Source organism: Lemur catta, chromosome 1 (assembly GCF_020740605.2).
Source record: "Lemur catta isolate mLemCat1 chromosome 1, mLemCat1.pri, whole genome shotgun sequence".
In the NCBI taxonomy this organism is placed as follows: Eukaryota; Metazoa; Chordata; class Mammalia; order Primates; family Lemuridae; genus Lemur; species Lemur catta.
Window position 1 is genome coordinate 60,519,576 of NC_059128.1, and position 22,928 is coordinate 60,542,503.

At 37.3% G+C, this 22,928-nt stretch overlaps 1 protein-coding gene and 1 non-coding gene across 7 annotated transcripts in view; one reads left to right on the top strand and one right to left on the bottom strand.

Moving 5' to 3' along the window:
- The window catches only part of PRKD1 (protein kinase D1), a 768,557-nt gene that overhangs the window by 562,593 nt on the left and 183,036 nt on the right, over positions 1-22,928 (top strand). The gene's annotated exons all lie outside the window — the stretch shown is intronic.
- Positions 10,182-10,284, bottom strand: LOC123631208. The gene has a single exon (XR_006733071.1). It is a non-coding gene; the product is annotated as a U6 spliceosomal RNA (small nuclear RNA).

Below are 22,928 nucleotides of genomic sequence, written 5' to 3' on the forward strand. Positions count from 1 at the left end.
TACAAACCACTCACACATAATGGAAAATAATAGAATTCCTTAATCATGTTGTTATTACAGTATCAACTGGAAAGCCAAGGAGAAAAGGGATATTTAGTGTGTGCCTATGCATACCAAGTGCTAGGCTTCATTGATTCACATAGTGTATTCAATTATTTTCCTCTGGAGTCTCAGTAAAGTCAAATAATTTGTCTAAAGGTACCTTGCCTGTGAATGTTGGAGTTTAGGTCTGTTTAATTCAAAATGTGACTTTTAAACCTACTGCACTGTTTCCAATTCTGAATTAGTCTTTTGTATAGTTGACTTACTTTTGGCTTAACTTTAAAACTTCCTTGCAGAATTCTTTTTTTAATTTGATGCTTCATAGAAATGTCTAGCTCTTCTTTAGTCAGATGTCCCTTTAGGAATGTTGTGGGACTCAACCAAGAACTGTAGGAGTATTTTCTTTGTAGAAGGAAACAGTAAAGATTGCATCCTAGCTGCTTGTGGGATATTCCCTAAACCAAATAGTTTCCAGATATGCATGAACAAAACCCAGGATTCTGTACTTAGAGCAACATTTTAAAAAATGTTGATGAAAATCTAGATATTATGTACCTAAAATAAAGGGCAGAACATTAACTGCTTGCAAACAGAGTGACTGCTTTCTTCCTTTGGAAGCTAAGGATCTCTCAGCATGACATTTTATTTATAAACAGTACTGTTTCTCTTACAGGAGGTTCATCATAAGGTCATCTTTTTGACTGTCCAAATTGAAGCACTAAAATAATTATTTCTCTGTTAACATGCTAGACAAACAGCAAAGCCATTTTGGATCTGAGCTTTTATTTGCTGAATTAGAAAGGCATAAAGTGAATATTGACCCAAGAGAAATATTCACAAAATGGAAAAAGAAAATTGTACAGTGCACATAGGATGAAATTCAGATAATTTCTGGAGAAAAGAAACCATTTGAAGGATTCTGTATAAATCATACTTACGTCATTTTTTGAAGCTAGTAAACTTGATCTGTGAGTGATTATTTTCTGGAGCTCACGTATAATGAATACTTCCAGTCAGATAACTGAGTATTATTTATTCAAATGATTGTATAAGAAAAACAGATTGCTTTCCATAGTGACCTGGGAGGCCAAAAGCATTGAAGATCTGGGCAGTAAATTAATCATAAAATTTAAAAAGAAAAAGAATAAATACAGAATAAATTGGTTCATGGAGTTAGTTGCAAAACCTGGTTGCTATGCTGAGTTACTGATTACAGGTATCACAGGCTCTGTGAAAGGAGAGATGATTGCACTAGACTGGTGGTCGCTGTGGGTGATAAAGGCAAAGTGTTTAAAAGGTTGCTCTGACTGTGAGGTCTGTTTGTGGAGGTTGTGTGTGGGGGTGTGTGTGTGGGCACACATGCTCTCAGCTGTGCATCTGTAGGCATTCTACGTGTAGGATGCTATTGTTTAACCGAGAATCGCCTGGTATTGCTATATTCTAATCAGAATATTTGTATTATTTTAACAATGGTTTATTATAATATTTTGCCCATCAATAATTTTTAAAAGAGGGGCACACTAAAAACCCCGACTTTAACATTATATAATTCATCCATGTAATGAAAACACTTGTACCCCCTTAATATTTTGAAATACAAATTATTTTGAAAAAACAGTTTGTGAACCTTTTTTCCTTTGTGTTGCTTTAGAAGCCCTAAGTGTCTATAAAGGCTCTAGTGTGCCCATGATTATGCTTCCTTTTAAAATAAAGTCCTTTGTTTAATTTTGCAGAGTTCAGTGTGTAAGGAGAGAGTGAATAGAATGAGAATTTAACTTGCACTCTGTCTCTATTCAAAGTTAAAAAGTCATTGTGTCATTCAGAAAGAGCAGAAAACTGGGCTAATGTAATAGCCGGGTTCTAGCAACGTGTCTGGTGCCTGATAGGCCTTAGTGGATTGAATGCTGGTGGGACTGTGGTCACTGGGCACCCAACCCATATACAAGGTACCATGTACTATAGTTACCACGTAACTGTGACTGCTGCTCATTCTCCTTCCTTCATTTGGTTTCTTTTCTTTCTGATAATCTTAAAATACCTATTTTGGCAGTTTCCTCAATCTGCATAATCTTCCTTACAGAATACAAGAAAACAATGTTATATTTAATCATCAGTGTAACTCTAGCATTTTTATATTTACCCTTATCTCTCTTCTGAACCTCACTATATTTCTCATAATCCTAAATTCTGTATTGAGCATTTCTAAGCATGCTGCACGGTAATTTCAAACTCCGTATGTTTAAAGCTGACTTCATCTTTCCCACTTTCCCCCATCACTATTAATGACCCCCAGTGTAAGCCAGGAAGCCTCATCACCTTACCCTCCGTCCCTGCCGTACCTCCTCGTGCACAGTTGGGTGGTTGCTGAGTCCTACTCATTTGACCTCGTCTGTCTCTTTCCTTGTTGTTGTTGTCTCAGTTCAAGCTCTGATCACAACATTTGAGGACTGTTGGAATTACACATGAATTGTTATTTCTAATTCCCATCTTTTCTTGATGATTTGTGCTTGACATTTCAATCAGAATGGTCTTTCTAAAAGAAAAATTTCATAACATAAATTTTCCTGCTCAGATGGGCACAGTGGTGCTTGCCTTTAGTCCCAGCTACTCAGGAGGGTAAGCCACATGTGGGATTTCTAGGGCAACCTGGGCAATGGAGGAGATACTGTCTCCTAAAAAAAAAAAAAAAAAAAAAAAAATCCTGCTGACACTAGTCTACCATTCCCTCCACAGAATTATCTTGTGGTTCCTTAGCATGTTATACAAGGCCACTCAGGATCTGACCCCAGTTGGTTTTACCTTCCCCATTATCCACATGCCCAGGAGATGCTGTGCTCCCAGCCACACTGATCCCCTTACTTTTCAGTGAAAGCTCCTTACGCTTGTGTGACTCTCTGCCATTGTCTTGTGTTATTAGTTGCTTTTACCTGGAATTCCTTTCTCACTTCTTTTTCTGTCAGCTAGGGGAACACTAATTCATCCTTAAGGTTCCTTTTCCTGACAGAGTGAATATTTATCAAATAACAGATAAATATGTCTTATCTTTTCACTGAAGCATTCTCAGGACACTTGGAACACACCTTCATTACAGCAGCATTTTATGGATTCTACTGTTATTACAGAATTATATGCTTTTTTCTCCTTAGGCTGTGAATTCCTTAAGATTAGTGCCAAAGATTCATCTTTTCTCTTGCTAGCACAGAGCCCAGTGCCTGCACATAGTAGGCACTAAATAAATATTCACTGAGTCAAACCACTAGAATTGTAGGCGGAAGTGTTGCCTCTGGCTTGCTGGTGTGGATTAACCTTATTTCCAGGGCTGGTGTAGGGTGGCCTTATGATTCTGCAGCCCTTGCGTTCAGGGTGGATGTGCCTCACTTTCTTGTGGAGCCTAAATTTGTAGTGGCTGAGGAACTGGGACATATCTAGTAGTGCTTTTGTGGAGAGACCTTAGTTTTAGAAATAACTGACATTCCATGTGGACCAGCATCTTTTGAGACTTAAATGTCTGTGATAGTCATAACATAATATCAGTACCTTGAGGGCAGGTGTCAGGGACTCTGTGCTTCTGTCCTGTAGAGAGTGAGGTCAGTCCATGGGGTTGAATTCATGCTGCAGGTTCAGATCAATAGTTTTTCATTGTTGTTATTTTTATATTTTATTTGAAAATAATTTCAAATTTACATAACATTTGCCAACAATGAAAATAATACGAAGAACATTCCTCTAGTTTTTTTCCCAGATTCACCTAAACGTTTTACCCCATTGCTTTATCATTTGTGTTCTCTCTCTGTCTCTCTTTCTCAGACTTTTTCTTCTAGAACCATCTGAGGATATTATGTACCATGGCCCTTTGCACCTGTCTCCTTCAATGTGCATTTCCTAAGGATTGGATATTTTTTTTATACAACCAGAGTATAGTTATCAATCTCAATGAATTTATCATTGATGAAATACTTTAACCTACCATTTGTATTTCAGTATTATCAACTGAGCCAATAATTTTGTTTAAAGCATTTTTCCCCTTCCAGTATAGGATACAGCCTAGGATCAGGTATTGCATTTTGGTGTTATGTCTTCTTCTTTTCCCTTCTGTTAATGTAGACATTTCCACAATCTTTCTTTGTATTTTATGACATTGACTTTTTGAAGAATACAGTGTACTCCACCTCCTTTTGTAACAGAATATTTGTAATTTTGGTATTTGATGGGTCAGTAGATTTTGCCTAATCATTTGTTTTTCTTAAAGTAACAAGTAGCTGGATTTGAAGTACTAATAGGCTATTACCATTATCTAATACAAATAATTAGCATATTGAATTTATTAATTAATTTTCTTTGAGTATATTGATACTATTTGTGAAACTTCACATAGAAAGAAAACAGATTCTTTAAAAAAAGTTTATATACAAAACAAGCAGGTTGAATATGCTGATATTTGGTAAATAAATAGGCTTTTTATGGTACTGCAAGAAGAAATAAAATACCTTCTACTGCATTTCCACTGATACTAAAACCAAACAAAATAGTTGTACTAAAGAATAGGTGAAAGTTTTTTTTTTTCCCCAAGTGAAATATTCTTTTCAGTTTTGAAATCTTAAATGCCAAGAAGACTGAATTCTCTTTCAGGCCCATATTTTGACCAATTAATTGATATGAAGTCTTTGAATAAAAGCTTTTGTTGTTATTTTGAGGAAAGTGTGCTATTTCGACTATAGGTATTTATAAATTAATTCCTTGGAGAATAAAACCCTGAAGGTATTAAAACACAATACATGAATATTTAATAGATAGCAAATATTTAGACTGGTTAAACAAGAAAGTAAATTAGCATCAGATTAAATTAAACTGCTATGGATATTTATCGCCACTATTGGAGAGAATTGTGTGGTATGGTGTTTCTGTTTGTTGTTGTTTGTCATCTGTTCTGCCATCTCAGCTAAACTCATGAATTGAGAAGCAGCCTGGGCTTATTTCCACAACATTCAGACCTTACTGTGCATTTACACTTGCTTACAATATGCTTCTCTTTCCTTTCCAAGCATGGTCATCTTTCATTTTCACACCTTAGGGTACTCAGTCCAGCCACTGAACACAGTGCCTTCGAATTGTCACAGGCAGCAAGGTAAAAGAGATACCGCCAAATGCCATTTTTTAAAAACTTTAATTTGTTTTTCTCTCTTCATTGTTTATGATAACCTCCTAGAAACTTGAAAATAGCATTTCCTTCCCTGCTGTTTTTGTCATTTGTGTTTGGAAGACAATCTTTTTCAATAAAATAATAGTTGCCTTTAACTGAGAAGGAAAAAATGCCAAAGTGAAACGCTTTTATTTTCTTTTGTAATCATAATGTTTTCTTTTTTTTTTCTTTATTGGATTTTTCAGTGGAGTTTGTGAGAAGAATTAGGGAATTCCAATCCTGCAGTGCCTGGCAGAAGCAGGGTAGGGCAGTTGTTGCCAGCATGGACTCTGGAGTCCTGCTAGTTGACAAGCTGAGTGATCTCACGCAGGTTACTCCCTGTCTCTGTCCTCTATAGTCTCATCTGTAAAATGGCGATTGCACAATGGCATCTACCCATAAAGTTGTTATGAGGATTTATTTAGCCAGTATTTGTAGAGTACTTAGAGCAGCACCTATAATATCGTACATGGTATGTGTTGCTAAATAAAAGTAAATCTCCCTCTTCCTCCCAATCTCATTGCACTCATCCTTTTTCCTCGTGGTTTGACTGAGTGGAAACCAGAGTTCACACCTCTTCAGAGGGTCCTCTTCAGAGAGACAGGAGACTCTTCCCTGAAGAAATGTGGATCTTTTTTGAAATTTAATCTTTTCTAAAGTCAAAATGTGTCAGTTTGCCACTCATGCTTGTGCGTTGACTTGGTAGAGAGAAGGCATTATTAAAATGTTAAATACATTTATGTGCCCCTGGACCCTCCGAGCACTTGCAGCCTGCCTTCATTTTGATTTGGCAGAAGCCCACTCTATAGTTCTTACAAAGAACGTTTATTTTAGTTTAAAGTTTCACAGGTGTCAGGTATATAAATTAAAAGAAAATGTATTTCCAAGGATGACCTAAGGAAATATGTCATCACCCTTAAAAAAATACTCTACTAGCATAAAAAGTAGAGTATATAAATATATATTTAGAAAGTTTATTGTAGTCCTTCAGGCCTTAATGTCTTTTTCATCTAAGTGTAATTAAAGTGAATCATTTTTGAAGCCTAGTAGGTCACTGGTAGTTTATTTTATACTGAAGGCAGCAACAGAGAAAACATGATCTCTTGGACTCAAGGAATTTGGGGCCTTTCATATGTGGAGACCATAATTTTTAGTAATCATAGGGTTACATGGAATGGATTATTTATGTTATTGAGGAGATAATATCCTGGATGACAACTTTTACAATCCATTGAAATATAAAACTGTCAGCAAAGCTAAAGAAGCCCTAAATCAACATCTTCATAGAGGGCAAAGTCACCAAATGTAAATTTCTGATGATTATTAATGATATGACTGAGGATATATTTTAAGAGAAAAAAAATCACCTACCACTTAAGGTTAGTAGACAACTAAAAGAAGTTCATATGTTGGACATCATATGATGAGAACTTAAAAAGCAAATAACTTTCCAGACAATTTAAATGTTGCATTTGTGGGTAATTCTCTTAATTATGTTATATATATTTCATAACAATAGTTTTAAGTAACCATAAAACATATTTTTAAAACAAGGAAAATCGACACTCCACCACCTAGTTTCTGTTGTCCTCCCTGAGTGTGCAGCACATAGTTCCTCTATTAAGCAGGGGTGGTAGCTCCAGAAGCCTGGTTTCCTCTCTGTACTGATTTCTATAAACTGCTGATAAAAACTTTCTAAGAGGAATTCTGATTAACTTTTGACATGACTACACTCTGTTTATTAAAATTCTCCCTTTTCTTATACCTACACTGAAGGTAGAAATAAGTTAATGAAGAAATGATATTTTTAATATGTAGAAAAGAGGCACCACATTTAAACTGATGGTCGTAAGTGCTATTATAATTTGTGAGGCGTACTAGAAAATAAAAATGGGGCTGGAGTTGTGCTGTGTGAGGAGCACAGTTGAAAGTGTTTAGTGAACTGAGTCTGCTTAGACTTGTAAAGTCCATACATTCTTAATGGTCCCTTAGGAAAAACCCTGAGACAAGGAGACACGTTCCATTATCCAGACAGAGTGGATGTTATAAGATGTGTTAAGCTGAATTCTTAGTGAATGTTCCGTTGCATAGTTCTGTAAATTGTTCCAGGATTTCTTAATGGTTAGATTGTTGTTAATAAATTTCTTACGCATTTTCTATTTTTTTTTTTCATATTCAGACCTGAGTTTGTGCCAAAGGCATGTATTTTATACTTGGATTTTTTCTCTCATTGTCATGTTTAACATCTTATTCTCAACAATTTCCCTCTGGGTACATTCTGAATTTCTGGAATGGAGAGGTGAGAAATATGTTGGAAGTGTATAAATCATGAGACTATGGTATTCATGTTAACTATATGTACTAGTGGATTAGAAAGAAATAACTCATTATCGTATGCTTGATTTATCTTAAATAATGTAGATATTTCTAATGGCAGTTTTCCCATATCGAGATTAATTATTTAATGTTATAGTGTGTAGTCAACTGCGGTAATTTTTGTTTGGTAATTAAGAAGTGCACGTTTTTTAGTAGCTTTTTAGTTTTAAAGTTAGTGAGAAATCTCTCAAATAGAGCTTGAATTAACCAGAGAACTTGGAACTGCAGTTAATTTTAATGGCACAATTTAGAAAACTAGTTTTGAAGGATCAACACAAAACACTCTGTATTGTTCATTTATATTAAGCCAGGTATTTTGTCATCTCCTTTTAAATTACAACTTATTTAAATATTAAACCATCCTTTACACTATTTGTATGGTGACACAGTTCAAGTTGGCTCTTGCCTGTATTTTGCTTAGTCATTAAAAATTTTGCATGTAGCTAATTAAATTGCATGAAATATAATTAGCTTAGTTTCGAGTGCTAAGGAATCAATGAGAGAAAAGAACAGATTCAAGGTTTCTGTGGTGAGTAGATACAAAGCTGCATTTGTGTCGGTGCCAACAATGGAGGCAGCAGGGAATCCTCTAGACAGGGCAAGCAGCCAGCCTGGGATCCGAGCCTAAGCTGTGTGGAGAGGCTTTTGAATATACCTTTGAGAAAGTGTGTCGAAGTCAGGTGTGCAGACTGCGGTTAGGGCACATACGGACATAAGAGGTGAGCTGTTCAGAACTCCTAAGTCCCCAGATGGGGCAGGACGCTGGCGCAGTCAGGAGCGCAGGAATCCATAGGAACATGAGACTGTCAGAACAGAACTAGGGCACCACTAGCAAGGAGACATTGATAGTCAGCCAACGCTGCTCTCTTGCCTCGGGAGGTTCTTAAGTGCTTTCTGTTAGACTCCCAGGCTCAAAGCTTGTGTAGAGGAAGATGCAGTAATTTGCCACACCTGGCAACTGTGACATAGAGTTGTTGGCACACTCACACCCAACTGGTACCAGCAATGATTAATTATGTACTGGGACAGAACAATACAGTGAAGCGAAGAAGTCGTGAGCAAAGTGCTGTTTTATTTGCAGTTCCTTCCCTTCTACTTTGATATTTTAACTTTAAAATGAAGCTGCAAGGGAATTTAGCTAGTAAAGAGGGAGAAAAAAAAAAAGCCAGGTGGGAGAGAAGTCTGCACATATCCATTCATTAATTCAGTCTTTCATTCAACAAATGTATTTTGAATGCCTTAGTATGTAATTACCCAAAATGAATGAATATTCATTCATCTTTGAAATTCAAATTCCGTTTTGCTAATGAGCAGCCCAGTGTTTACCCAGAAGTACAGAGTTAGCAGTGGCAAAATTAATTTGGATCCCAAACTTCTTTCTTTGTTTACACAGTTCAGGTCTCTGCAAAGTCCTGGCTAGAACCAAAGGTGGGCTGATCTTGGCTGTGAGCATCTTCTGACAGAGCAAGAAATGGTAGATAAAGTAACTGGATACGTTATTTACATTGAGAGCTGTTGCTAAGCACTTGAGAGATCAGAGTGGGAGCATGCTGCTGTTGTTGATGTTAACTGCTAAGATCTGTTGAGTGTTTCCAATGTGCTTGGCTGTGTGGTGTTAAGCGAGTTTCTTCCATTACCTCATTTTACAGTTTAAGTAGAAATAGGTGCTCTCTGTATAGTCTCTGTCTCCAGGCCCCACAGACTTGGCCACACCCTTTCTCTAGGATGGTGACAAGAAAGATCTCCTTTGGGCATTCGCTCACATACACAGTCCTAAAAAGCAACGTGGAATTCTCATCCGGCTGAGGTCCTCTGGGAACTCAGCCTGGAGAATTCATTGTCCCTATTATGCTTTCAATGTTTCAGTATCTGACAGACAAGATGTTTTGTCTTTTGTATATAAAAATTAAGTAACTGTACTAGCATCAAATATGTACTTCCAGTTTTAAATGGTATATAGATTAATTTTCCGTATGCAAGAATTTAATTTTAATGTTGATTCAGGCTTTTCTACATATAGTTATCTCCCCCTTTTATGAATAAAGGCATGCTTTTGCATAGACCACTTCAGTTTCTACAGTATTTTTGTAGTTTCTAGAATGCATGTTTTCATTTTATCTGTAATAGATGAGAGAAGTTTCAACAAGAAATACAGCTGAACACATTCCTCCTGAGAGGAGGAATTAACATGGTTCACATAGTGTTTGTAGAATTTGTATTCGAGTAAGTTATTTTAAGGATTGCTTTTTATATCATATCAGTCAAATTATATTCAATTTAATATTCTGAATATATCCAGATATAGGTAGTTTTGTTAATGATTTACTGTATGTTGTATGTGTCCATTTAATAGGCCTTGGATCTTTTTTTAATGGAGATAATTACAATTTGTGGTTGTAAGAGACAATGCAGAGAAATCATTGGTAACTTTTACACGTTTTCTCCCAATGACACTTTACAAAACTACAATAGAGTATCACAACTAAGTAATTGACATGGTTACAATCCATCTTTCCCCAAGTTGACTCAAATTTTTTCAGTTTTATGTGTTTTCTGTTGTGTGCCTGTGTATTTAGTTATATGAAATAAAAATAAAGAACACATAAATTTATGTGTCATCCTTGTGTAGGGGCCGTGCTAATAATCTCTCTATTGTCCAATTTTACTATGTCTGCTGAAGTAAGCACAGGCCTTAGATTTTTATGTGCATCAGCCCGGCTTCATCACTCATCGATGACAATAGTCACTTGGGGTTTAATGCTCTGAGCTTGCTGTCTGGAAATTTTTAATTTTATGTTTGTGTTCGTGTTTTGTAAGTGAAGCCCCAGTGGAATAATGGAGCACGCCCAACGACTTGAAGCCTTGGTTCAGGCGACCACCTCCTTGGAATGGGTTCTCTGGGCTGTCCGCTGCTCGCTTCCCCACCTCCCAGGACCCCAAGCCCTACCTGGCCTCTTCCTCCCTGCCCCTGCCCAACAACTGCTGGTATCCACAGCCCCTGGCAGGGAGGATCGAGATCTGGAGCAAGAGCCTTACAGGTCTCAGAACAGGGCATGGATGTGGCTGCCCCATCCAGGAATGCCACAGTGGATGCCTCAGGGGGGCAAGCCTCTCACCCATGCCTGATCTAGATGCCTACTGCATCCCTGTGTAGGATTGCTCCTGAGGGGCATCCATCTGCCTGTGCATTGGGGCCGTAGGGCTGTGTGTGGGAAGGGAGATGCCTGGCTTGACTTCCCTAGTTGGTGCACAGAGCATTGTTCTAGCGGCTGGTGGGAGGGAGAACTCAGCCCTTAGCTGAGTGGGCAGTTTGTGTGCACTGTGGGTGTGCACATGGGGGGAGGGGACCCCAGAAAGTCTGTACTCATTGCAAGAGTACCCCAGTGCGTGAGGGATCACGTTAAATAACAAACAACACTATGGCAGGTTGAGGAAGAAGCTGTGGAAGAAAGGAAAACGCTTGATATTTTAGTACCTTTAGTGGCACTTTCCCTCTGCTTTTTGAACAAGGGGCCCTGCAAATTATGTAGCCCTTTCTGATAAGGCATAGTGTTATCTTCAGCAATCATTTACTATACACAGTGCTCACTTGTTTTCATGCATCATCGTATATTTGCTGCAAATCTCAGTGACATAATAAGAAGATATTCAGTGAGACTGTGTGGGGACTAGAGCAGAACAAAACCCATAATGATATAAATATGTGGTAGAAAATTACAATAAAACCCTTGCATCTTCCACTTTAATTTTGCCTCAAGGAAATGGCAAAATGCCCAGCTGGCAATAACCAGTTCCAAATGAGCTGCCAAAAGTACTAGGTGCTGAAATATATAGTTTGTTGCATTTCCCCATTTTGGTGCCTGACTATAGGTTTTGGGGTTATTGTTTCAAAGCTAGAGCAGGTGCCTGCCACCTGGAAACATTTTCTTAAGTGCCATGTTAGTATCAAGACACTAAGACCTATTGAAATGTATTTTTAGGTAATATTGAAACTGCTTTACATGTGTATACATGTCTATTGAAATCCAGTCATAAATAGGCCTAAAATGTTTTCATGTGGAATTCAAAGCAGTATAATTTGTGTCTTGGAACAATGAAGGATTCTTATAAAAAGGAACGTGCTGATGGAAAATATTTAGATAAAATTAAAATATTTGAAAAGTTTGTAAATGTAGACTGAAGTACTAGCACAACAAAATTAGATTACTTCACCTTAGAACCTAACAAACAGAGGTGCTGAAGTGATTGTGAAGAATAAGTACAGGTATACCTCCTGTACCTCCTTTTATCACACTTAAAAGATAACGCGTTTTTTTACAGTTCAAGGTTTGTGGCAACCTTACCTTGAGAAAGTCTGTCCAAGGCATTTCTCCAGCGGTATGTGCTCACTTCCTGTCTCTGTGTCACATTTTGATAATTCTCACAAGATTTCATACTTTTTTATTATTATTCTATCTTTATGGTGATCTGTGGTCAATGATCCTTGATGTTACTTTTGAAATTGTTTGACGGGGAGGGCATCAAGGACCATGCTCATATAAGACTACAAACTTAAGGCCGGGCGCGGTGGCTCACGCCTGTAATCCTAGCACTCTGGGAGGCCGAGGCGGGTGGATCGCTCGAGGTCAGGAGTTCAAGACCAGCCTGAGCGAGACCCCGTCTCTACTAAAAACAGAAATAAATTATCTGGCCAACTAAAAATATATATAGAAAAAAATTAGCCGGGCATGGTGGTGCATGTCTGTAGTCCCAGCTACTCGGGAGGCTGAGGCAGTAGGATCACTTGAGCCCAGGAGTTTGAGGTTGCTGTGAGCTAGGCTGACGCCATGGCACTCACTCTAGCCTGGGCAACAAAGTGAGACTCTGTCTCAAAAAAACAAAAAAAAAAAAAAAAAAAAAAAAGACTACAAACTTAATTGATAAATGTTGTATGTGTTCTGACTGCTCCACCGTTTGCTTGTTGATTTCTCTCTCCTAAATCCTCCCTATTCCCTGAGACATAACAACATTGAAATTGGGCCCCAGTTAATAACCTTACAATGCCCTCTAAGTGTTCAGGAGAAAGGAAGAGTTCCAAGTCTTTCACATTAAACCAAAAGCAAGAAATGATTAAACTCTGTGAGGAAAGCATGTCAAAAGCCAAGATGGACCAAAGTTTGGCCTCTTGGACCAATCACTTAAGCTAAGTTGTGAATGCAAAGGAAAAGTTCCTGAAAAAAATTAAAAGTGCTACTCCAGTGAACACTCACATGATAAGTAAGCAAAACAGCCACATTACTGATAGAAAGTTTGAGTGGTCTGGATAGAAGATCGAATCAGCCACAACATTGTTAAAGCCAAAGCTTAATCCAGAGCAAGGCCTTAACTCTCTTCATTTTTATGAAGACTGAGAGAGTGACAAAGCTGCAGAAAAAAAGCTGGAAACTAGCAGAGATTGGTTTATGAGGTTGAAGGAAAAAGCCATCTCCATAGCATAAAAGTGCAAGGCGAAACAAGTGCTGATGTAGAAGCTGCAGCAAGTTATCTAGGAGATGTGGCTCAGATAATTGATGAAGGTGGCTATACTAGACAACAGATTTTCCAAGTAGATGAAACAGCCTTTTATTGGAAAAAGATGCCATCTAGGACTTTCATAGCTAGAGAGGAGAAGTCAATGCCTGGCTTCAAAGCTTCAAAGGACAGGGTGATACTCTTATTAGGGGCTAATTCAACTGGTGACTTTAAATTGAAGCCAGTGCTAACTTGCCATTCTGAAAATCCTAGAACCATTAAGAATTTTGCTAAATCTACTCTGCCTGTGTTCTATAAATGGAACAATAAAGCCTAGATGACAGCCCACCTGTTTATAGCATGATTTACTGAATATTTTAAGTCTACTGTTGAAACCTACAATTCAGAAAAAAAGATTCTTTCAAAATATTATTCATAAAATATTTCAAAATATTATTGCTCATTGACAATGCACCTGGTCACTCAAGAGCTCTGATGGAGATATACAAGGAGATTAATGTTTTCATGCCTGCTAACATAACATCCCTTTTCCAGTTCATGGATCAAGGAATAATTTTGACACTCAGATTTTATTATCTAAGAAATAACATTTCATAAGGCTATCACTGCCATAGATAGTGATTTCTCTGATGAATCTGGGCAAAGTGAATTGAAAACCTTCTGGAAATGATTCACCATTCTAGATACTAAGAACATTTATGCTTCATGGGAGGAAGTTAAAATAGCAACATTTACAGGAGTTTGGAAGAAGTTGGTTCCAACCTTGATAGTTGATTTTGAAGGGTTCAAGACTTTAGTGGAGGAAGTAATTGCAGTTGTGGTGGAAAGAGCAAGAGAAATAGAGTTAGAAGTGGAGCCTGAAGATGGGACTGAATAGCTGTAATCTCATGATAAAACTTGAATGGATGAGGAGTGGCTTCTTGTGGATGAGCAGAGAAACTGGTTTCTTGAGATGGAATACTCCTGGTGAAGATGTTGGGAACCTTGTTGAAATGACAATAAATAATTTAGAATATTATATAAACTTAGTTGATAACATAATAAGAGGGTTTGAGAGGATTGAGTACAATTTTGTGGGGTTTTTTTATTTCAGCATATTACTGGGGTACAAATGGTTAGGTTACGTGTATTGCCCTTGCCCCACCAAAGTCAGAGCTTAAAGTGTGTCCATCCCGCTTCAAGTGCATTGCACCCATTAGGTGTGTGTATACCCATCCCCCCCCACCTGCCCAACACTCGATGAATGTTACTAATGTATGTGCACTTAAGTGTTGATCAGTTGATACCAATTTGATGGTGAGTACATGTGGTGCTTGTTTTTCCATTCTTGGAATACTTCACTTAGTAGAATGGGTTCCAGCTCTATCCAGGAGATAATACAAGAGGTACTATATCACCATAGTTTTTTTGTGGCTGAGTAGAACTCCATGGTATGCTACTGTGGGCAAAATGCTGTCAAATAGCATCACATACTTCGAGAAATCTTTTGTGAAATGAAGAGTCAATTGATGTGGCAAACATCATTGTTATATTTTAAGAAATTGCCATAACCACCCTGACCGTCAGCAACCACCACCTTGATCAGTCAGCAGCCATCAACATTGGGGCAAGACTCTCTACCTGCCAAAAACTGACCACTTGCTGAAGGCTCAGATGATTGTTAGCATTTTATAGCAATAGGGTATTTTTCCATTAAGACATATGCATTGGCATTTTTAGACATAATGCTGTTGCAAACTTAATAGATTACAGTATAGTATAAACATAACTTTTGTATGCACTGGGAAACAAAAAAATTTGTGTTTCTTGCTTTTTGTGATATTGGCTTTTATCACAGTGGTCTGGAACTCAACCCACAGTATCTCCAGGGTATGCCTGGCACAGTTGCATGACGTGTTTCAATTTTGGAGGCCAGAGGACCTCTCTTGTTTCATTTGAAAGAAGTATGCCCATTTTGGTGCTTGTAAATGCCTTTACTCATCTGATCATTTCAGGATACTTAAAGCCAGTCCCTTGTCTTCAGTTAAGGTTTTTCTTTTCCTTAAGTTAGCACTAGAGTTTTCTAGGCACATCTCTGCATATATATTGCATTAAGGATCAGTGAACTTTAGATGTTTCCAAGGTCAATTTTTTGTTTTAATGCTTGTCTGAACAGTCTGAACCATTTCCCAGTGCTCATCTAATAAAACAACTACTTTGTTTATCGTTCTGCCTGACCTGAAGTACACTCTGTATACTATGCTGCCTGTTTTCTGATTCAGACTACATATTTAAGATCGGACCCACTCAATGTATTTATTTTCTCCAGCAATCTGAAGGCCAGGCAAAGAAGGTTCTGTGAAATCTAGGATTAATAAGAATGTGTTTTCATCATTAGTTTCACATCCTTAACCTCCTTCTCCCAAACCTGTTGCCAAATCCCAGAATGAGAGAGAAATAAACTGACTGGGCTTTCCCTACTTGCTTTCACAGAGTTGCTAATTAGAAGCAAAATGTCCAGTCCATCCTGTAGGAAGAAGAAAGAGATCCAGCAAGGGCACTAGACAATCTGTAAATTGGGTAATTAATGTAGAATAGTCATGGCTTTGTTGTCTTGAGCTTTCTTAGTATATTAGGTGGAAAGAAACTGTTTGTGTTCTCCAGCAGTCAGTGAGATCTGTGACTTGACTTGCTTTCTTTTGGGCATTTATTTGCTGAGACTACTCTTAATTCTGCCCATGTGTGTCTGGGTGGATGATGTCTCCACTACTATAGTACACTGTTCTAAATCTGTTATTTCACCAAGAATTACTTCCACTTGCTAATTTTTCCCTTCTCTAGCTTGTCCTTGTGCTCTGTCTTGCCCTAACTTCTAAAGTTTCCTCTCTTCTCTTCATTGGCAGCTTACAAGTCCTTACATCACCTTGTGGTGATTCACACTTCCCATCAGTACTGAAATGTGTTCATGTTCCAGAGGACAGAGCCGGTGCTCTGGAGGCAGCCTGCCGGGGCATGAGTCCTGCCTCTACCACTCACCAGCTCACTAGCGTGGTGACCTTGGACAAGTGACTTAATGTCTCCTTGCTCTCTTTCCACATCTGAAAAATAGGGATAACATAGTTCCTACCTCATAGAGTTGCTGTGAGGATTAAATGAGTTATTCCACATTATGTATTTAGAACAAGGCCTGGGCCATACTGAGTGCTTAACAACTGTTAGCCATTATTGTTACTTAATTTTGCTTAACTCAGTTATATGACCATTTGGCCTCTTCTTAGCATCTTATTTTTCTGGCAAGACCTATTTGTATCTCAGATAAGTAGGGTTCCTTGCAATACACTTAGGAAGTGCTATTCTTTGAGGTAAGTTCAGTATTGCCATTTTTCTCTGTTATTTTCCAAGGAGGGCAGCTTGAGGTGGAAGATCTAGAAGTAAAATCTCTCTCTTACGGTCAAATCCCTCTTTTGTAAGTATCCCTCAACCAATGTGTATGACTTTTACTCTTTCTGACCAATCTGATGGAGCCCAGTGTCTTGCTACTTCGGGTGTGGTCTGCTCACCAGCAGCTTGGACGTTACCTAGGAGGTTGTAGAAATTCAGATCTCAGGCCACACTGCAGACCAACTGAACGGGAATCTGCATTTTAACAAGACAACTAGGTGATTCTTAAGCACATTAAAGTTTGAGAAGCACTATGCTAACATTTCTGGGCCTGGAGCACCATAATTCTGCTCTAGAGAAATAGGAAGAAACCAACCTGAATTCTGTTTTGTAACACATAATATTGACTGTTTCTACAAGTACAGCACTTTTTAAGCCCTATGAGATTTCCTGGAAAACCTATGTTGGCATTCTCTTGGGTGTAATTGTTATCGATTAATGTCATGATTAAAAGTGCAGCTTAGGTCTACTGGGAGCTTTAGCTCATTGAAAGGAAAAAAAAACACCTCATTGATCTGAAGCCTTCAGTCAGTCATTCTTACCTTTTCAGAAAATACTTCAGATAAATAGCAATAATCTTAGCAGTGAGAGATTTGTCTCAAGGGATAATCTTTCCAACAATGACTTGCATTGATTAAGTTCATTGCTTTTTAACTGTTCACTTTGTTGCTGTGGTAACTCTGTTTTAAACATTAGAATGCTTTTTTTTTAGTTGGGATTGTGTATGAGTAAGGTAGCACAAAGAAGCACATTTGTGCTTCTTGTACTACTAGTGAATTACTTGCTGAGAGTCCACTGCTCTTATTGTTTTCTAAATATTGCTTTGTTGAAACAAGGTTCTGGAAAGGGGAGGTGCTGGACATGTTTATGGCGTAGACAGCATACAGGAAAGTCAGGCTAGTATTAAGATTCTTGGTATCTATGTTAGCTGTCAGGAAAGTACTAAAAGTGCCATATTTATTAGCTGGAGAACTTTGCTTTTTGGAGTAGTGTACTCTTGTAAATCCTGCACAACAATATTGTTAGATTATCCTCTTGCCTTTTGCATACATCTGTTTTTATGGTTCAAGCAGTTGGAAAATCATCAGCTCACTGTGGTTGTAGGGTGGCAAGAAAGATAAACAGATTGGGCTTTAAGGCCAAATTTTGAATCTGGCCTTAAATAATGAACCCAAATTTTGAATTTGACCTTAAATAATGAACCCAGTTGCAGATGTTAAATAATGATATTAAGAAGTTCAAGCCATTAATGTAAAATGATGTTATATAACAGTTATATAACAGCATATGGATAATTAAAAAACAAAAGGGCATTATTGTTCTCTGAATTACCACCCTTAGAGTATGCATCAACCTTTCCACACCCCTCACCTTTCATAGCAGATTAGATGCTCAGTGAATCCCAACAATTATCCTTTCCTTAGAGTCTCACATTGCCCTCCTCTGTTTTTATTATAACAACTGTCTTTCTATCTTGGATTGTTATTACCTCCTACTTAAGCTGTTGCAATAAAATTCATGGGTCAGTCTCTCCCTCAAAGTTATCCACTATGTTTGTAACAAGTTAATTATGCTAATATTCACTGGCTTAAAAAAAAAATCAAAACTTGATGGCTTCCCCTTGCCAGTAAACAAAAGAAATTTTCCAATCCAGTGACTTAAAATTCTCCAAAATGGCCACAGTTTACCTTACAATCTTCTTACTCAGTCTTTCTGTGGATGAACCTATTGTGCTATCAAAATCACACTATTTATTCTAGTCCATATGTACATTGTATTTCTCAATCTTTGGACCTTACCTGTGCTTTTCTCTCCCTCTTGAATGGTCTTTTCATAATTTCTGCCCATTGACATACTTAATATTTTTTATCTTTTTCCTGAAGCCTCTGGGTCCTTTTAGCCTTTAACACTCAGGTAAGCGCAAAGTCCAGCATTTGGGAGGCACAAGGAGAGAAAAATTGTGCATACCTGGTTAGCTGGCCTATCTCATGACTGGTTCATTGAGATACAGTTTCTAGTTCTCAAATTTTAAGCTCCAGAAATTTTATTTTTTCTGTCTAGCCAGAACTGCTGTAGTTTCTAAAACATAAATGTAGGCTCATAAACCTCACAAAAATATTCTTATGGACTAGAATGCCTATTTACTAATTCACAGTGAATGATATACTTTTCTAGGGTATTGGCTCTCCACAGCAAGATGCCTGCAAAGCAGATTGAGAAACTGGGAAGTTGCAAAATTGGCTCAGAGTTGAAACATAAGGAATTGGTTGGTCTTGAAGGATATTCCAACTAGGTTATGGGAAAACCTCATTGCTTTATTGGGTCACCTGATAAGATTCTTTTCCTTGGATAATTTAATGTAAGCACTGATGGATACCTCAGGTTCCAATCTCTTATGCATCGCACCAACTGACTGAATTACAGTTCTCCTTTACAATGTTTTCCATTCTAACAGTGTCATTCTAGAGATGCCACTTTATTACTTTGTTTTAAATTTAGCAACTCCCTATCTTTATCAATTAATTTGTAAAGTAATCCAGGTCTATAAAACCACATTTAGAGCCATCTAGTATGGTGCCTGAATCTTCGGATGGTTGATCTCATATATCACGTGTTTGTTTTTGATCCTTTATAGTCCCAGAGTATGCCATTTGTTTGAACTTACACCAGAAATCTTAAGTTGTTAAATGCATTAGATGTATTCACTTCCTTCTGTATTTCTTTCTTAATATATTTGTATTATGGTTATTTGCAAAGTGGCCTTATTTAGTAGTCAGGGCTAAATTGCTTAAAAGCAGGGACTAGTTTTTAGTCTTGTTTGTTTTTTCTGTAATCTCAAGGACAGTGAATTTGTTTTTTCCAGAAATGTAGTTTGGCATTCGTTTCTTCATTTACTTATTTATTCATTTATTTCCTTCCTTCAAACAACCAACCTTCCTTCCCTTCCCTTCCCTTCCCTCCTTCCCTCCCTCCCTCCCTCCCTCCCTTCCTCCCTTCCTTCCTTCCTTCCTTCCTTCCTTCCTTCCTTCCTTCCTTCCTTCCTTCCTTCCTTCCATTTATGAAATACTACTACATGGCAGGGAATACGATTATAGAAGACATAGACCCTGATAACACAGTTAGTGCCCCTCATTGACTTCCTTAAGCTCTTTATGTAATCCATACAGTATCACCAAAAGGTAAGTGTTAAAACCCCCCACTTTTTTTTAAAGAAGCATTCTGAGGTTAAGAGAAGAAAAGTGACCTTTTAAATACTATACAGTTAGTAAAGCAGCTAGAATTTGAGACTAGGACTGTTGCCTCAATTGGTTCGTTTCCCCTTTTGCTTATTGGTGTTTATTGGAGGCAGCTGTATGGTTTAAGGTACTGTGATGGTTACTTGTATGTGCCAACTCAGGTATGCTGTGGTGATCACTTGTTGGTTAAACACTAAGCTGTGTTTTGCTGTGAAGGCATTGTGTACATCTACAGTCAGTAAGCTTTAAGTAAAGTCATTAGCCTCGATGATGTGGATGGGCCTCATCCAATCAGTTGAAGGTCCCAAGAGCGAAAAACTGAGAAGAAATTTTGCCTCAAGCTTGCAGCATCCACTCCTGCCTGAGCGTCTAGCTTGTCTGCCTGTTCTATGATTGTAGACTTGCCAGCCCTCACAATGGCATGAGGCATATAAATATATATACACATACACACACACACACACACACATGCACACACACACACATGCACGCACATACACACACACACACACACACAAACACATACATACGCTATCAGGTCCTCTTTATCAGAATTCCAACTGATTGACTAATACACGTTCTGACAATTAGACAAAATATTATGCCAAAAATTATTTATTGCATTATCTTAAACTCTCAAATTAAAAGTATTTTAAAGTTTAAAATATATACAGCATATTTTGATTTTTTTTATAGGGAGATTCCAAGGGTCTTTATCAGGTAGGGAGCAAGCGTGGAGAGGGAAGGGAAGGGATGAGAGATTGGATTGTTTTTGAAAGTGACTGAAAAAATAGAGGATTGCAACAACCTGAAGGTGTTCATTTTATAGCTGTCCAGGGAAAGTCTTTAGCAATTTCTAAAATTGCTAAAGGTTTTTATTTCAAGAAAATTAAATAACTACAACAACCAACCCTTTTTTTCCTCTAATTTAATGTTAGCGTGTGTCTATGTGTAGAGACTGTGGTGTTCACAATTTTACTTTTGGGTTTTATAAGGTAGACCAAGTCAGATATTTTCGTGAATATGGTCTTACTAAATATGAAGACATTGAAAACAAAAAAGAGTAGTGATTTTAGGAATTTGGATTTCAGTAAAAAAGTAATTTCACTGTTAAGCCAGAAGTCATAATGGTCAATCCATAGAAGTTTTTTGTTTGCTATAAATAAGAGTTAACCTTCTTATAAACCCTAAAGTCTAAAATACAGATTTTTATTAAATAGAAATGGACAAATGGGAGAACAGAATTTTAAGCAAATGTGAGTGCCCTGCTTTATGTCCAATGCCGCCTCTCCTTGGGATGGTATATCACAGCCAAACTGATTGGAAATATACAGTCTGTCCTCATTATTTGAAATAGTTTTGTTCTGTAACATTACCTTGAAACTTAATTAGCAAATACTAAACCATTTCTCCAAGGAGAAATACAGGGTAGTTCCTGTGAGCCTCTTGTCACATTCACATTTTTCTGAACTAATCAATACATAATTTTGTTTATGTGTTTCTGCTTAAAGGTACCTTATTTATTATGCTCATGGCCAACAGCATTATAAGTCATGGCTGAACTAAGTTTATCTAACACTTGTATTTTCTCCATAAGGCACATCACAGCCTTCTTGCTCTTAGGAACACTAGACAGCGCTTTTGCACTGTGTTTGGGGGTCCTTTTCAGCAGCAAAATCACCAACAAGATGCACAAAATGTGAAAAACGTGGCATTAAATAGACCATGAAAAGAACATTTCCTCTGTTGAGAGTATGAGAACTGAAACAAGACGGCAGAGTGTCAGCTGGGAATGTGCACACTGGGCAACTGAGAACACTGGAAGATAAATATATTTGCTGTTAAATAGCTCCCCCAAAGACATTTTGTATAGTTCCACCAGAGACAGTTGTTTGGCTTCTAAATATTTTATGTTCATTTGCAAGATTAGTTAATAAACATTTTTAATTCTTGCTAATGCAGCCTTTTATAAGAAGAAAATATGTGCTATAAATAACAAAACTTCAACTATGGCTATATGCTTTCCTCAGGAAACCCCCAGCAATTTCAGGTGCCTGTTTCGAACCACTGGTATGATAAATAAAATCAACTCAAATGAACAACAACAACAACAAAATCCAAGCAAAGTAATTTGTCATTTTTTCCCCAAAATATTAGTGGAGAACAATTTGTTTTCTTTCACCAAGATTTACAAAGTCAGTTCATTAAAATATCATTTGTTTAACCATGTTAAAACAATTACTTGTTTAACTGAGGTTTTCACCTTTTAATAATTTTTGTCATATTGAAATTTGCCAAGAAATTAGCAAGTCTATAACTATGATTCTGCATACTATTTTTGTACTTTTAGGTTGATGCCAATCCTTTAATTCTTTATTTGTCCAACACTTAGTATGTGCAAATTTCTTTACTTAAGAATCCTGAATTAGCAAACCAGGGCTTTTCTTGACTTAAGCAGCTGCCAAATCATGGAGGTACTCCCACCCAAGAAGGAGGAGTAAAAGTGAAATCTGCTTTTTTATCCTACTGTGGCAAAATTATAACTCAAGGGCAGAATGGGGAGTAGATAAGCTCAACTACTGGTGAGATTATTATATAAAAAAGAAAAGAAAGTCTGTGATGTGAAAGATTATTTGAATTTTTTATTGTCAAAGTTTCCACCAATAGACCATTGTATACTAAAAAAAAAAGGTTAGCTTATTTCTTTATTTTGGAAAAATATTGCAAGCCATTTTTCTTGGCCATTTCATAAATTAGAATAGGAGAAAATAGATTTATAGCAAGTACAATTTAGTTTACACTTGTGGAAGGGGGGGCACTATTTACTTTGATTATGAATATTTATAATCTGAAATAGATGTAAGAAGAAAATTAGAGAAATTAACATGGGCAGTAATCATATTCATATAGTGACACTGACTTGGAGAGAATTATATTAGGTAGTCAGAAGACTTTAGCCTATTGCTGCTTGAAATTATGTATACATGGATCCTTAATGTTCTGGGCTTGAATTTGAAAGGCTCACTCATCAAGATTTTTAGACACATTATATTTGCTTTTGCAAATTAGAAGCTCCAACCACAGATGCAAGTATACATTGCCATGTGTGGAATTAATGCTTCAGACAGCTTATGAATATGTATGTGTATTTTGGTGGCGCTTCT